The sequence below is a fragment of the Protopterus annectens genome, chromosome 10.part0 (genome assembly GCF_019279795.1).
Source record: "Protopterus annectens isolate FY-2018-M chromosome 10.part0, PAN1.0, whole genome shotgun sequence".
NCBI lineage: Eukaryota > Metazoa > Chordata > Ceratodontiformes > Protopteridae > Protopterus > Protopterus annectens.
The window spans coordinates 1,684,407,444-1,684,425,338 of record NC_056744.1 but is presented as its reverse complement, the minus strand read 5'-3'; the positions used below and the strand labels follow the sequence as shown (position 1 = coordinate 1,684,425,338).

General features: G+C 39.1%; 1 protein-coding gene across 2 annotated transcripts in view; it reads right to left on the bottom strand.

Annotated features, from left to right (window-relative positions):
- The window catches only part of OSBPL10 (oxysterol binding protein like 10), a 546,334-nt gene that overhangs the window by 341,416 nt on the left and 187,023 nt on the right, over positions 1 to 17,895 (bottom strand). The window lies entirely within an intron of this gene.

The following is a 17,895-nucleotide window of genomic DNA, read 5'->3' as shown; positions in this document are numbered from 1 at the left end:
GGTTGTTGGCCCATTTTCAGCAGAGGGCCAGGGAGAAAAGCTCCATAAGCATTATAAACAATTAAGCATAATTATTACAATTTAAAAACAGTGTTATGAACATTAAAAATATTTTTAGGAAATCAAATATAAACATTAGTAACAGTGATACAATTTACATACATTACATAACAAATAAACAATGAGAACAATGTTTTGGAAAAAGAGTTAAAGAGCAGATAAGCCATAACATACCTTTAGGCATGGTTACCAGTGTAAGATATAACATAAAGAAATGAAATTAGAAAGATAAGCTATTCATTTCAACACAGTATTAATAGAGATATAAAACTAAAAAGGAAAAAGTGACGTACTGTAATAGAAGAGAAACATTGGGGGGGCTAAGAGGGGAGAAAGTTTATCCTAGTTTAGTGCAAAAGCAGAGCCAAGTGCTATTTAGGTGTTGTCTAACCAGTGTCTTAAATGTAGACAAGCTGGTTACACTGAGAACATTCATATATGTGTACAAGTTTGTACAACTCTTTAGAGTATTGCAAGGTATGGAAAACTAAGCCTCTGACCATGGATTTACCTGAAAAGGGTTAGAAATAGACCAGTTCACTTACCTTGTCAACAAACGAAGCAAGTTATTAATAAATGTTGAAAATCTGCAACATAGAAACCCCGCTGACTGAGATAATAGCTAATTAAACCGACAGGTTTGACATCAGAAATTTTAAGGGAACCAAAAATATTGATTCAAAATATGGTTTTGTCACTGTTTTTTTTTTTTTTTTATACACTCGCTAAACAGCAAATGCACTTTTTAGTGAATGTAAAATAATGGCCACTGTTAGATTTTTTTTTCTGCCTGAGCTCTACAGCAGCTTGTTATGCTGCTGTGAAGTGGCAGACTAATTTTTCAGTGGGCTTGTACATTAATACTGTGCTGGAGAATAGTTGTTTTCCATTCAGGGTGCTGATACAGTTTGTCCATTTTCTAAAGCCTATTAACTTAAATATGCTTTGCTTTTCTTCTCTTTTTGCACTGTAATGCCTATATTTTTTAATACCAAAAAAAAAAAAAGAGAAGAGGAAGAAAAAAGGCATCTGTTTAATTTAGTAATTTTTATCACACACAAGAAGAACTAAAATACTTTAAGCGTGCATCTGGAGCATTTACAAATTTGTGATGCTAAGTACTAAAGCTGTTACAGTGCAAGTATACATTATGTATATGTAAAACAATTGCTGCCATCATTAGAAGACTGTTTATGGTTTAGCCCTTATAAAGAAAGCAATCCATCCATAATGTGTTGTGATTTCTAAGCTATTATATCCAGTTGGGTGTGAAATGTTGAAGTGTTAACATCATTTATACTGAGCTGTCATGTTGTTACAAATAAAACGTACATGTTTGTTTAAACCTTTAGTGTACGCTGACACTTCTGATTTGACCAACATATGCTTCAGGAAAATACAAAGAGAAGAGACTCTGATGTGATGGCAGGAGAGAAACAAATTTATTCCAATAATCAGGGAATGTCATGAGCCAGGTGAGAGATGCAGGCTGCTGTAACCAGCTGTGTTCAGAATATATATTTTTTCCTGGAGGATCAAATAAATTTTTTCATGCAGAACATATTAGGGAGGAAATGAAAAAGTCTGCCCACCAAAATGTGAACCATCAAGTAGAAGGGGGCTCAGCTTCTCATTATTTTGGTAATAAAGTACATGGAAAGACTATGCCAGTGAAACCTTTTCCCACTGTTCCAAACAAAAACTGCTCGCGAGATACAGAAAAGTACAGGAGTTGACCTCTGGAGTACCTTGGAACTGAACCGGAATCTGGAGTTGGGAGATGGAGATGAAGATGAAGAGGAAAACAACATGGACAATAGTGAATAAATATGAGACTGCAAAGCATCAGTCACATTTGCAAAATACAGCTATATAAGAGCAATTGGAAAGAGCGGACTTGCGTTGAATTTATTAAACTTGTGGGGAAACTAAAAATCAATTGCCTTACTTTGTGTCATTAATGTTTGGAAGGACCTTCAGGGAAGGAGAAGAGGAAGGAAAAGGGTAACTAACATTAAGTAGAACAATTTCTGTTCTTAGCAGTATTTCTATTAAACCTTTTACAATATAAATTGCATACTTTTATTTATTTATTTAACATTTGTTAACCAGGAAAGTCCGACTTGGAACGAAGACAGTTTTCAACGGAGGCCCTGGGAGAAATGCTCCAGATACACGCTTAAAGTATTTTAGTTCTTCTTGTGTGTGATAAAAATTACTAAATTAAACAGATGCCTTTTTTTTCTTCCTCTTCTCTTTTTTTTTTTTTTGGTATTAAAAAATATAGGCATTACAGTGCAAAAAGAGAAGAAAAGCAAAGCATATTTAAGTTAATAGGCTTTAGAAAATGGACAAACTGTATCAGCACCCTGAATGGAAAACAACTGTTCTCCAGCACAGTATTAATGTACAAGCCCACTGAAAAATGAGTCTGCCACTTCACAGCAGCATAACAAGCTGCTGTAGAGCTCAGGCAGAAAAAAAAAATCTAACAGAGGCCATTATTTTACATTCACTAAAAAGTGCATTTGCTGTTTAGCGAGTGTAAAAAAAAAAAAAAAAAAATATATATATATATATATATATATATATATATATATAATAAACAGAAAAAAGTGTATGTATGTATAGCAGGTAGGAGTGTGTTTATGTCTGTTGAGTGAATGCATGCATGAAAGCAGAAGAGACAGTGTATGTGAGTTCAAGAGAGAGTGAGAGTGATCTTGTGTGAGTGAATGCGTGTATGAATGCAGAAGAGACTGTGTGGGAGAGATCCAGAGAGAGTGAGACCAATCCTGTGTGAGTGAATGCAAGTATGAAACCAGAGGAGACTGTGTGTGTGTGTGTATGTGTGTATATATATATATATATATATATATATATATATATATATATGTGTGTGTGTGTGTGTGCGTGTGAAAGCAGAAGAGACTGTGTATGAGAGCGAAGGGGGGGGGGAGAATGGGCTCTCTGCAAATTTGTTATGTTGCGTTTTACTTATTTAGTTTTTTAAGCACTATATTTTTTATATGTTTTTGATGTAAAATGCTTCCTCCAACACCATTAACATATACTACAGAAAGTTTGAAACATTAGGCGGAGGAACTATTTTACATCAAAAAAATATATACAAGAAAATAATATAGCACTTACAAAAAAAAAAAAAAAAAGTCAAACAATTTTACAATTGTAAAATTATTGTGTTTACTTATTTTAAGTAGTGCATTATTATTTTACATATATTTTTGATGCTAACATGAGTACAAACTCCCAGGCTCAGCGCTTCCTAGAATTTATCAACTCAAATGCCATGGATCAGCTGGTAAAACTCCCCTACCAGAGGCCACAACATATTGAACCTGGTCATCACCAACATGGGCGACAGGTACTCCGTACCGGAGGTCAACCAGTCACTGGTTAGATCAGACCATAAACTAATCACCCTGGATGTCCACACCCCACCACCACCCCCAACCAAGGAAACCACAGTGAAAATTTTTTCTAAAGCAAACGTCACCTTACTTAAGGCAGAGGTGGTAAGTTTCACAGCCCCGACGCAAAAGGATAACACTGTCCAAGATGCAGAATCCTTTACAATTGCACTCTATGAGCAACTACAAGGATGCATGGATCGTGCCATCCCTAGCAAAACCAAGACTCACTCCCCTAACTGAAGGAAACCAGTCTGGTGGACCCCTGCCATAAATAGGTTATACAACAAAAAGAGGAAACTAGTTCAGAAAGACATCCCTGATCAGTATCAGTAAGAAACTAAGGTCCCTCATAAAATCATCCAAGGCTAACTTCGAAAGAAAAATAGCCAAGGATTCGAAAGATAACCACAAAGCCTTCTTTAGCTATGTCAAGAATCTAAGTGGTAACTCACAGATATGCTCTGAGATAGTGCAAAATAGCACAAAATATACTGAACCTACTGATATTGCCAACATAATGGCAGATAGATTCAGTGCAAACTTCACCTCCCTCTCACCTTCAAAAGGGCCCACAACAATACCAGAAAAGTGTAGTGTCCCAGAAATCACAGAAGCACAGGTAAAAACAGCCCTTTCAAAAGCCAAAAAAATAGCATTAATGGGGCCAGATGCTGTCCCAGGCTGCGTCTTGCATGAACTACAGGACGAACTAACCCCCCATCTAAACATGCCATTCAACCTCAGCCTCTCCACAGGCTACGTGCCCATAGAATGGCACACAGCAATGGTTATTCTGCTCCACAAAGGAGGGGCCACACCTGACCCAGGTAACTATCACCCCATAAGCCTGACTAGCCTGGTCTGCAAGGTTATGGAGCGCATCATCATGGAACTCATTAACAAAGACATTGGGAATCTCCAAACACTTGACCCGACCTAGTTCGGCTTTGTTAAGGGCAGATCATGCCTACTAAACCTGGTTGACTTCTTCGAGACAGTTACCAAGGCCATAGACAAGGGAATGGTGGTTCACACAGCCTACCCTGATCTCGCCAAGGCATTCGACACCATTCCTCACTCTGGTATTATAGAAAAACTCACCAGCCTGAAAATAAATTAAACCCCTATGTCACAAGATGGGTTGCCAACTGGCTTACAGACAGAACTCACATGGTAAGAATAGCGGGCTCCAGGTCTGACTCTAAACCAGTCACAAGTGGTGTCCCGCAAGGCTCGGTTCTGGGACCCCTACTGTTCGGCATATATTTCTCAGAAGTACAGGCAAACACAGGAGGACTATGGCTAACCAAGTTCGCCGATGACTGCAAACTGGGAGCCATAATTGACTCTCCGGCTGACACGGACATACTCCAAAAAGGCCTTACTGAGACAGACACCTGGTGTCGAAGTCATAGCCTCAAGCTAAATGCCAAAAAATGCATAGTCATCCCATTTGGGAAAAACAAAACACCCATGAATTACCACATAGGCGGCAGTCCCCTTAATACAGAAGAGATAATAAGAGATCTGGGGACCCAGGTAGATAGTAATCTCTCCTTTGACAATCATATTGCCAAAGTAGTTAGGAAATCCTTCTATGTGGCCCATCTAATTACTAAGGGGTTCGCATCTAGAAATAAAGAGGTTATAGTGCCCCTCTACTCGTCACTCATCAGACCCATCATAGAGTACAATGCCCCATTTGGGATGTACCTCACAAGACACTTCCAACAGCTTGAAAAACCACAAAAGCACCACACCAAGGGGATTACTGGCCTCAAACATATGTCCTATGCAGCCCGACTGAAAAAACTCCGGCTGTACTCAGTGGCTTATCACTTACTCAGAGGTGATCTCTGCCTGACTTACAAAGCCATGTCTGACTCAGAATTGATGGACATGCTCCACCTAAAGAAATCCAAGTCACTGCGAGCCACGCGCTCTAGTGAGCTAAACCTCGCCACAACAATAAATAGAACATGCTGGAGGGATAGATTCCTGTCACAGAGACTCCCCATGCTTTGGAACTAAATTTCTAACTACATTAGGCAGAGCCCCTCACTAACACTCTTCAAGCGAAGCCTTGACGAGTGGATGGGTAACAGAAAATACACCCCTGGGATCACTTCATTGGCTCTGCTTGACAGAGGCTCAGTTAATTAATCAATGGGGTGGTGAAAGCCGACACTCTGGCTAGGCTTATAAATGCCCTCGGGCAGATAGCCTAGTACCTACCTACCTATGAACCTATGCTTTGTTTTCTTTTATATAAATGTATATTTGCCTTTGTCTTAAGCAATAATTCAATAAAGGTATTTAAAAAAAGGGCAGTTATCCATTAGAATACTCCCTTTCATTATGCCAATAAAAATATCATCAGTCAACTGTACTTCTAGTATTCTTCTGTAATTACACACAGACAACTCATGTTTTACTTATATGGAGCAAAATCCATAACAAAGATTCCTCAGCTTTTCGTTTCCGCTTCTAACAAAAGTTGGGTTCTAAAGTATAAAATCATCCCCTTCTTTTTGGCTTTCATACCACAAAGTTATGTTATTAAAATATGGCAAAGCCTTACCAAAATCAACTAGTGTTCATTCTGCTGCCAATGACAGATATATATGTTTCAGTTTTGTATGTGTGTGTTTGACATGTGTAGATTACTATTCATTATTATCCACAGTTTCCTGACATTGTGAAGTTGGGGCATCTCTAGTAATGGTGTGAATAATTCACTTAAAGCTGTGTCTTCCCACACCCATGACTCCTGATGTGGTAATATCAGACATTATACAATAACAAGTATTGGTTATCCGCAGTGGTGCAGCAGTAGCACTGTTGCCTCACAGCAAGAGGTTCTCCCATTCGATTCTTGGCTGGAGTGCGGGGAGTGCCTTCTGTGTGGAGTCTGTCTGCATGTCCTCCCCGTGGTTGGGTGGGCGTTCGAAAGACATGCGTAAATGGGTGTGCCTTCATTGAAGGTTGAACGTCGAGCTGACACCTTGGCATTCATGAAAATCTACTGCCAATCATTAGCAGACTGGAGTTCCGCTGTGGCGACCCCTAACCGGGAAAAGCCGAAAGACCAACAACAGTACAATAGCAGGTATTACTGAAAAATATGCATGCTGACTTGACAGCCCAACCAGCTTGTTCATTGTAAATCAAGCATATACCAACAGAAAAAAGTCCGGCCACAGAACTATCACTGAGCAGCCAGGCTTTTCTATCGGCCAGTGCTTACAGGGGACAGCAAAATAAGAGAAAAATCAGGTATATTATGCAAAAATAATCAAAAACATACCTGATTTTCCATATACTTAGGCTGTCCTTTGTAAAATCTTGGTCAAAGAAAAGAAAGAAAAAAAAAACAACGGAGATCTTCTCTTCTCTATTGCTTTCCCTGTACTGCACTGATGTACTATGCAAGCGTGGGAACTTAAGTCTCATACTCATACACAGTATACTAGAAAACACAAAACAATGCAGAGACTCTACAGCGCTGTTGTACAAAGACATTATTTAAGAAATAAATTGCTTACTTTTACTAAACAATGTCACTGCATAATAGTAATAACTTACTCCTGGGTGACGGTAATGCAGGATTTACCAGCATCCAGTCGTGGGTTACTGCTTAAGTGTTCCATAGTATGCAAGCATGGAATTCACAAGATTTTCAAAGGAATGGAACATCATGTGACCTCTTGTTTGAACTACCCATAGTCACGTGGACAGGATAGATCAATCTATAGGAAAAAAAAAATTGAAGAGGGCATCTAGCATTTAAGGTGCCTGTTACATGGATGTGTACTTAATTTCACTGGAATGCAGGAGTTCTCCCTTCCAAACTGCAAGTATTTTGATGACACAACTACCAATGGGCAGTATATTAAACAGTACATCTACCTCTATTTCACTACTTCAGCCTGAAAAACAAATGCAGAGATGGAAAGAAAGTTATTACAAAAAATTCGACTATAATCAAAGAGTAAGTGTCAGAAAAATATGTATTAATGTGTGTATTAGTAATATGCTTAGTGCATTTAGAGCTTGAAAAGGGTTAACACATTTATTCTATTTCATACTGCATAAATCTGTACAAACTGCAGATGCTTTCTGACCTTGTATTTTTAGTTAAAATCTTGCTTGTGCCTTGGAAATTTACTGAGAAGCAGATGATTCCTGCTTATGTTAGGAAAATAATGAATAGAACAATACTACTTGTATGAAGCTTAGACAAGAAGTTCTGTTTGTGCTGTGAGAAAATACACAGCTGTAGAAGCTATAGATAATTAGGGCAAAGCCTGTTTGAAAATATGAACTGCAATCAGCATTTGCTTGTATCTGAGTTAGAAGAGTACCTTGAAATGCAACACTGTACAATAGAAGCCTGTAAATGAATTAGTGCCCACCAAGGCCAGGTTGTTTTTCTCAAAAGTTTCTCACAAATCTAGTCATGTCAGCAGAAAATCTGAGTAACATCTGCTGTAGAACAATACTGAAAGTTGTGTTTGATTACGTCAGCCATAGAAGACCATGTCTTGTAAAATAGTATAAGAATAAGCATACTTCCTGTTAGTAGTTAGACAAATCCTTGTATTTACATGTTTTTGTCTCCTTGCGGCAAGTAATTAAATATGCCTTAACTGAACCTTACGTGTATTGGTCTTTGAAGTTTTTTCCTTTGACAGACTGGTTTTTCGGACTGGAAACCCTCACTTCGCCTTGGATCAGACAGGCCAGGTGGCTTGAAATCATACGGGGAAGATACCACTTTGGTGGTTCCTAGTTGAAAAGCCCTCCGACTGAATTGTCGTACAAAACAGGCCAGCCACTTTCTGATCTGCGACTGAAGGACGGGTTTACTCGAACCAGGTGATCAATCACGAAGGCTCAGGTAAGGTGAATCTATCTTTTTCTTCTGTTTTAGGTCAGGGACTAGATTTGTATTTATTTTAAGACATTGTTTATACAAGTCAGGGACAAAAAGATTACTGTCTTGTCATAGATCAGGGAAACAGAGCATGTAGGCAGTCGTTCTGAAGAGACCATAACAAAATCCGTGGGACCACGTTAAAAATAAGGAGTTACGTAACGATTAAAAGGGTAGAACAAAATGGGTAATAATTGTACAAAAAGATCCCAAAGTCCGCCGTTAACCGAAGACGCGAAATACATGCAGTCAGAGCATGCTGATAATATTAAATACAACTCAAAATGGGTTAATAAGTATGAATTTGATGGTAAATTAGAAAAATCCTCGCTTGTCAAACAGCTTAAAACAGATTCTAAAGGGGGTAAAAAAGCAACGTCAATTAGGAATTCCTCAGGCACACAGGTGGATTGAGGAAGTAAACCGAAGGGAACAAAAGAATAATTCAAAAGCAATGTTTTTAGATAAGGAGGACAATAACTTAGTAATAGCATCAGCCCCTCCGCCTCCCTTACCAGAATATGAGGCAAGTGAACAAGTTAGTCCACCCCTGCGATATCCTGCTGTCACTGTAAGTAGAGACACTACAAAAGCGAAACCGTTTATTAGAGATCCCGTCAAGACTAGGACTCGAACACGGGCAGGAAACTCAAAAGGGGACATTGAGTTGTATCAAATGGGTAGAAATTCACGATTTATGAGTGAAGAAGAAATATGCCCACTTATAGAAGTGCCTAATCTTCAGGTAGAGCAAGAACGTCAGAACCCGACTATTCTAGTGTATAGACCCTGGACTTTGGAAGACATCCGGAAAGCCACTGAGGGAATTCCCCATCCAAAAGTTAACTTTAGAAAGTTCTTAGAAGATTTGCAAGGAATGAAGCTAAGTTATAATTTAAACGGAGAAGAGGTAGAAATAGTAGTCAGACAAATTGTGGGACCAGATTGGCACATGATTAGTGGCGACTGGAATCCCGTGACACTGCGCTCAGGCCCCTCCCACATAGCAGCGCAGAATTAGACAACAGAGTGAAAGGTTTTACAGATCGCATCTCTAAGAAATGGAAGCCTAGGGCAGACTGGACTTGCATTAATCAATGCATCCAACAGGAAGGTGAAACTATTGACAGATATTATGCCAGACTATTAGAATGTTTTAATAACCATTGTGGAATGCAGGTTCCTGAAGATCAGACACACTATTCCCCATATGAGCAGCAGTTAAAGAATGCATTTTTGAAAGGCAGTATTGCACCCATAAGCAGCTTTATTACAAAGCACATGGTAGATCATCGTACAAGCAGGTTACAGTCATTACTTGAATATGTTAGGTATGCCGAAAGGCATTTTAATAGCAAAAAGAAAAAGAAAGCCCAAGTATTTTCTGTAGAAGATGGAGCAGAAGTTTATGTAGTACAGTCCGGGAAAAAGGGCAAGAGAAATGCCCAGGGAAACAATCTGATCAGCGATCAGAGGACTTTGAAGGGCGAAAGAAAAGGGGTGAATGTTTTAAATGCAGTAAAAAGGGACACTTGGCAAGGGATTGCAAGAAAAACAAGAAAGCAACCACGGAAGATAAGGAGGGTGAGGACGGACTATATGATAGTCAGGAATCACTAGAAGAGGATAGTAGAGAAAGGACAAGTGAGAATGTGATAGAGGGAGTAGAGAATGTGACAGAAAAAATAGAGGAAGTGCAGGAAGTCACGGATAGTGAAGTAAATGAAATATTAGATTTGGCTTTATTGAGCTTAGAGCTCTATTTAGCAGACACAAAACCAGAAGTTACACTCCTGGTAGAAGGGAGGGAAGTCAGATTCTTGTGTGACGTAGGGGCATCACGGACACTGATACATCCCACAAAATTGCCAGAGAACTCTGAGTCACCTGATTACATATTAGTGAAAGCAGCTAATGGACAGCTGTATTGGTAGCCCCTCTCCCATAATATTGTGATAACTGATCCTGTTTCAGGATTGACCCAGAAAAGCAAAATTGTTGTTTCTGCAAAATGCCCAGTAAACCTCTTGGGCAGAGACCTTATGCAGCTATTTGGTATAGCAGTAGTTCTGACTATGCAGGGTATGGAAGCACAGCGACAAATTGATACCTTTGTAGTGCAAACGGAGAGTAGAATGTTTTATTGGTACAGCCAGGACTTGGTTACGACTGGTCCAGGGGCAGTGACCAAAGAGTTGATATTCGTAGCCATCAGCAAGTTCCCCTCCCTTGACATTGAACAGCATTTGTTGCACTGTACTCTGTATTATTGTAACACACCAGGACCTGATAAGGAATATGAGCAAGAATTGTTTAGAAATCGTGCAAACAGATTGATATTACGTAATCTGTACTGGGACATGGAAGGGAACAGTGTAGACAGCTGTTCATTGCCCCAGGAGTTCTTTGCACTTTATAAATCTAATCGATTACCACATGTTAGCTTAACTAACGACAAGAATGCAAAATAGGTAGACTTAGGAGAAAAAGTCACGAGATGGGAAAAACAGACAGAGTTAGAACTGTCAGAATAGGGAATACAAATGCAGAAGCTGAATTGGATAACTCAGACCCACCCAGCTGTACACTTGCAGTCTAGCAAGGACAGCTGATTAGCACTCCTATTGAAGGAGGAAGAGAATGCCTTACAGAATATACCAGAAGCTCTCTGGTCAACAGGAAAATCAGATGTAGGACTTATTCGTACAGCGGGACCAGTTACTATTATGCCAAAGTCAGCATTTAGACCACAAAAAAGACAGTATCCCTTAAGAAAAGATGCAGAGGTAGGAATCAAACCTATTATAGCAGCCTTACTTAATGAAGGGGTACTGGTGGAATCTCCTGATTCACCATGTAACACACCCTTATTTCCTGTTAAGAAAGCAAATGGAGAGTGGCGTATAGTCCAAGATTTACAAGCTGTAAATGACGCAGTAATACCAAGGGCACCTACAGTGCCAGACCCACACAACCCTGTTGAATGATTTAAAACCTCAACAGAAATATTTTTCTGTGGTAGATATCAGCAATGTGTTCTTCTCTATACCGATACACCCTGACAGCCAGTATTGGTTTGCATTCACATTTCAGGGGAAAAGGTATACATATACGTGACTACCACAGGGATATTGTGAAAGTCCAACAATATTCTCACAAGAAATGGCAAGCAACTTGGTGGGATTTACCCCACCAAGAGGTAGCCAGATTTTGCTTTATGTTGATGATATCCTGCTGGCGGCCCCCACCCAGCAAGATTGTAAAGAAGACACCATAGCGCTATTACAATTTTTGCCACTGAAGGACATAAAATAAACAAAAATAAACTGCAGCTTTGGAAAAAACAAGTTAAATACCTAGGACATGTAATATCCAAGGAGGGTAGGACATTAGATGAGGACAGAAAAGTAGTGATTTTGCAAGCACCAAAACCCACTACCAAGAAGGAAATTATGTCCTTCCTGGGTACGACTAATTTTTGTCGGAGTTGGATTCCAAACTATGGCTTGGAATCTGCACCGTTGACTAACCTGATTTATAAAAAGCCTATGACAGCACAGGATTTGTTACAATGGACACCAGAAGCAGAATCTGCTTTCTGCAAACTGAAAGAGTTAATAGCGTCCTCATTAGTTTTGGGATTACCAAACTATCATAGACGTTTTTTCCAAACTGTAGATTGTAAGCAAGGTTATATGACATCAGTGTTAACACAGCAGCATGGGGACAAGTAACGCCCTATTGCTTATTATTCATCACAACTGGACCCAGTGGCACGGTCTTTACCCCACTGTGCACAAGCAGTAGTTGCAGCTGCAATGGCAGTACAGGCTTTGGCCTCAGTAGTTTTGTTCCACCCTCTCACAGTGAGAGTGCCTCATGCAGTCACGATTATTTTACTGCAAGAGAAGGTAGCATATCTTTCCCCTGCTAGGCATCTTTCCTGTATGACTATATTGTTGAGCCAACCTCATATGACAATTAAACGATGTATGACTTTGAACCCTTCTACTTGCTCCCAACCCCTGCAGATGGCACACCACACAGTTGCCTGCAGGTGATTGAGCAAAAGACACTGCCTAGAAAAGACCTTACGGATGTTCCCTTGGAAGATGGCTCATGCAAAACGGGTCCTGCAGGACAGAACCTAGTAAGATATGCAGTAGTTTCTGATACTGAGATTATAGAAGCGAAATCTTTACCACACAATTTATCTGCACAGGCAGCAGAATTGACTGCCTTGACACGGGCATGTACCTTAGCAAAGGGTAAATGTGTGAACATTTTTACTGACAGCCAGTATGCTTTTTCTCCTGTACATGTTTTTGCGCAACAGTGGAAAAATTGAGGAATGATAACATCTACTGGCAAACCAATCAATCATGCACAGTTTATTTTGGATCTTTTAAAATCTATTCAGTTACCTCAGAAAGTAGCTATTTGTAAATGCACAGATCATATCAAGCAACAGGACAGGATTTCAAAAGGTAATGCGAGAGCTGATACAGCTGCAAAGCAGGCAGCTTCAGAAGTATTTCTTTTAAATGAGGAATTACAACCCTCTGAGATTTTAGACTTAGAAATGTTTAAGACAATGCTGACACTTACTACGCAAGTTGAAAAACAAAGATGGGTAAAACGAGGAGCAATTCTCGAAAAGGGGCTGTACATCTCTAAAGAAGGGAAACCAATATTGCCGTCTAATTTGTTTAGATATGCAGCTTTGTTGAGCCATGGGCAGTGCCATGTCTCAACAGGGGGGATGGTACAGCTGGTGAACCAAGTGTTCACGACATATGGATTCTTAAATTACTCTAAAACATTCTGTTCGATGTGCCATGTTTGTAATAAACATCATGCACAAGGGGCGTTAAAGCCCAAGCAAGGGAGTTTCCCTACACCACCGTATCCGTTTCATACTATCTGTATGGATTTCATAGAGTTGAATAAATGTGAAAATAAGAAGTACTGTCTTGTCATTGTAAATATGTTTTCCAGATGGGTGGAAGCCTTTCTGACTAAAAATCCAGACGCGGCAACTGTGGCCAAAGTTCTTGTTAAAGAAATCATCCCTAGATTCGGCGTTCCGGAAAGGATCTACAGTGACAATGGCACACACTTCGTAAACCAGACCATACAACAGTTAAGTAGACATATTGGTATTTCTTTAAAAAATCATTGTGCGTATCACCCACAATCTGCTGGGCTAGTAGAGAGGCATAATGGGATTTTAAAGAATAAGCTAAGGAAGTTAATAGTAGAAACGCAGAGAAATTGGGTGTACTGTCTTGCCCCTGGCACTGGCACTGTTGAGCATGAGAACTGTTCCGAATGCAAAAGGATTGACTCCTTTTGAAAAATTATTTGGAAGGGCTTATTATATACCTCAGTGGAAATCTCTCATGCCCGCAGACCAGGAAGCTGACAGTACACTAGCTGAGTATAAGCAAAACTTGTTAAATTCTAAACATTTGTTGCAGTTAAATTCTGTTTCAGATAAAGAACGAACCAGACCGTCAGAAGTGGCAGTGTCCCCTGGAACCTGGATTTGGGTGAAGACAGTAAAGAAAAAGAATTGGGCATCACCAAAGTGGGAAGGCCCATATCAAGTGCTTCTGTCGACACTCACTGCAGTCAAGATAGCGGAGCGCACCTCCTGGATCCACCTGATGCACTGTAAATTAGTCAAAAACTTTGAACTGGACAAAAATCTTGTCACATGCCAAGAGTAAAAATGATAGAGTCCAGAAGAAACAGGAATGCAGAACAACCCTTTCCTCAGAAGTATTGCATAATCATCCCGTTAACTGTACTAGTGACAATAATCTTTTTTTGTGGCCTTTCCTTTTCCCAGCCACACAGACTGAACTGAATAAATGTGAAGCGTTACTCATAGACTGGCATCCAAACTAACACTTACCAGGCAATTAAATATGTGTATGCTGAGACTTTCAATGTTTCGAATTGCTGGATTTGCACAGCTTTGCCGACAGCATGCGGGGGATTATTAATGACTACAGTCCCCCTAGGGGTCAATGAGACCTGGGAGAACTTGATTTATGATACCTCAACCATTACATCACAAGATAAAATAGCATTGCACTTGTCTGTTCCACAAAATGGAACTGTGTGTTTTTATAAAAATTATACTGTTCAGGTGGGTTGGAGCAATTGTAATGTGACTGTTCCTTATAAATGTTACACTAAAGGTAACAATTTAGATCTTTATTGTAATACAAACTATGATTCATTTCTTGGATTGATGCACAAAACACTTGAAGTAAAACATAATTCTGTTCTTTATAAACAACTGTCTATAACTGATAGAAAAATGTTTCATTCAGGGCGAGTGTATATTCATAGCAATGTTACTACTAAAGTAGAGGACTGTTATTTTGTGTGTGGCAGAAAGGCATACAAATGGTTACCTGAGAATTGGTCCGGCAGTTGTTTTTTGGGTTCCTAGTTTCGGCCATATGACACACTGCAGTTTTGCCTCGAGGAAAAATTCAAAATGTCCGAGAGGTCGTCAAGAAACCTGTAAACCCAGTGGGACAAATCGATGCGCATTGGAAAGACCATCATTCCATAGGCAAAGGACTGACACATATGGACTTGAGTAATAGCATTATATCATGGGCAGGCATATTACCGGCATATGGAGCACTGAAATTGATCTGGGAGCCGAGACAATTGTCGAAACTTCTCAAAGTAATGAGTAATGCAACTTTTTCCACTCTCGAATTGGTGACTGATGAACTGAATGCTATGAGAACTGTAGTGCTTCAAAACCGCATGGCTCTCGACTTCACCCTAGCGGCGAGAGGTGGTACTTGCGCTTTAATCCAAGAAGAATGCTGTTCGTATATTCCTGACCATAAACATGAGATAGACAATCATCTTGAGGTAATTCAGCAAGTGTCGGCCATGACCAAACCAGGCCCAAACCCACTGACGGACTTTTTCCAGAAATGGTTTGGGGGATGGGGTACCATCCTAATGAACACCCTGATTGCCATTTGTGTAGGAATGCTCCTACTGGGGGAATGTGTTTGTTGTGGCATCCCCTGCATGAAAAGACTGATTAAAGATTTTATAGACATGTCAGTTTCTGAAACCTTGTATCAAAGTACTGAGTTTGAAGAACTGTTAAACTGAATGTCTCTCAACTGCAAATCCTAAGTGGAAGAGGTTAGGAGAAGAAAACAAACTGTTTATGCTTATTTTGAAAGTAGAATAAAAGTATTAAAAGGGGGAAATGTCAGAAAAATATGTATTAATGTGTGTATTAGTAATATGCTTAATGCATTTAGAGCTTGAAAAGGGTTAACACATTTATTCTATTTCATATTGCATAAATCTGTACAAACTGCAGATGCTTTCTGACCTTGTATTGTTAGTTAAAATCTTGCTTGTGCCTTGGAAATTTACTGAGAAGCAGATGATTCCTGCTTATGTTAGGAAAATAATGAAAAGAACAATACTACTTGTATGAAGCTTAGACAAGAAGTTCCGTTTGCGCTGTGAGAAAATACACAGCTGTAGAAGCTATAGATAATTAGGACAAAGCCTGTTTGAAAATCTATCTATGAACCTATGAAAATATGAACTGCAATCAGCATTTGCTTGTATCTGAGTTAGAAGAGTACCTTGAAATGTAACACTGTAAAATTGAAGCCTGTAAACGAATTAGTACCCACCAAGGCCAGGTTGTTTTTCTCAAAAGTTTCTCACAAACCTAGTCATGTTAGCAGAAAATCTGAGTAACATCTGCTGTAGAACAATACTGAAAGTTGTATTTGATTACGTCAGCCATAGAAGGCCATGTCTTGTAAAATAGTATAAGAATAAGCATACTTCCTGTTAGTAGTTAGACAAATCCTTGTATTTGCATGTTTTTGTCTCCTTGCGGCAAGTAATTAAATATGCCTTAACTGAACCTTACGTGTATTGGTCTTTGAAGTTTTTTCCTTTGACTGTAAGACACTTATCTTTGAAAGACAGGGACAGAGTACAAGGACAGCAAGGTTTTACAGAGAAGCAACCTGAAAATAATGATTGTAAAGCAGTCTGAGCATCCCACATCTTATGTTCATAATATGGATGGACAATTACTGAATTCAGAGACATTTTCTTCAAAATCAATATGGTTCACAGTGACTACACTGAATGCAGAGCCTGCATACAAGATGTGTGCAGCAAAATGGTAGTCCGAAAAGTGCTCAGGGAGATATTCAAAAAAGGTACTTGGGCAGACCTTTCCAAAAACAGAAGAATGTTCATCTAATTCTGCCATAACTTTATAGACTGCAGATACCTTTACAGAATGCCTGATGAGGATTTACTTAGTACAATTACTAATAAATCAGTATCAGAAGTGCAAGACCACATATTCTCCCAAATACAAGTAATGTTAAAAAAGCCAGAAGTACTCAGAGAACACCAATAATTAAATCCAGTTATTAAATATGCAGCTACAATAACAACAGTGTTTCAAATTAATATTTGAAATGGAAACATGAGAAGCATTTTTTTTGCTTCCAACTTTTTTCTAAGTACAGTAATGTGTTTTCTTAGGACAGCAATGCCCTGAAATACAATAGCTAGAGCGCAAATGTAATTTAATTTTCGAATGGCTATATGTAGCTATACAAAGCTATCTTGGTGTCAAAAGGGTAAGAGTAAATTAAATAGAAAAAAATGGAAACTGTGGGAGCAATACATTGAGAAAAAATTTTTGGAGGAGGAATGAGGTTTAGGATAAGGCAGGAATTGAATAATTTATTTAATGTTGCTTAGTTTATACAAGATATAACAACAAATGTGAATTATAACGTTTAGAAACTTGAAATTGTTAATATGGTTTGAGACTTTTACATAAGTGTTAAGTTTATGTCACAAGTGGTAATTCAAATAAAGGTGTTTAAAAAAAAAAGAATGCAGGGAGGACATGCAAAGTATATACATAATGCACCCAACTGAGAGTTAATCTATAGAACCTCTTGCTGTGAGGTGGAATTGCTAACTATTATGTCACACTGACATCCAGGCTCAATATAAAACTGCTGGTAGTGGAAAAAAACTACCCAGAATGTTGCTCTCTGCTACACAGGAACTTACTTGTGACCTTACAAACTTTGCTCATCTTTTTGGAGTTTCTTGGTGTGTGTAATGAGAGATGCCTTCCCTTTCTTATAGTTCTGCAGGTCCTAGGTGCCTAATACTTTTACTAATCAGATGCCACTGCTGTAGAAATCTTGGAAGGAAGCACTAGCAGAGGACAAGTTCTGGAGATGATGCTATCTTTCAGTGTCCTTCACATGTATGCACTAGGCATCCTCATTCCAGTAAGCTACATGTACAACACGTTACTGTGTCAAGCGGGGTACCATCAAGGTGAATGCAGTTTACAGTGATTCTCAGCCACAAAGCTTACAGTTATGACTCACTTTCCATAACTGGCTA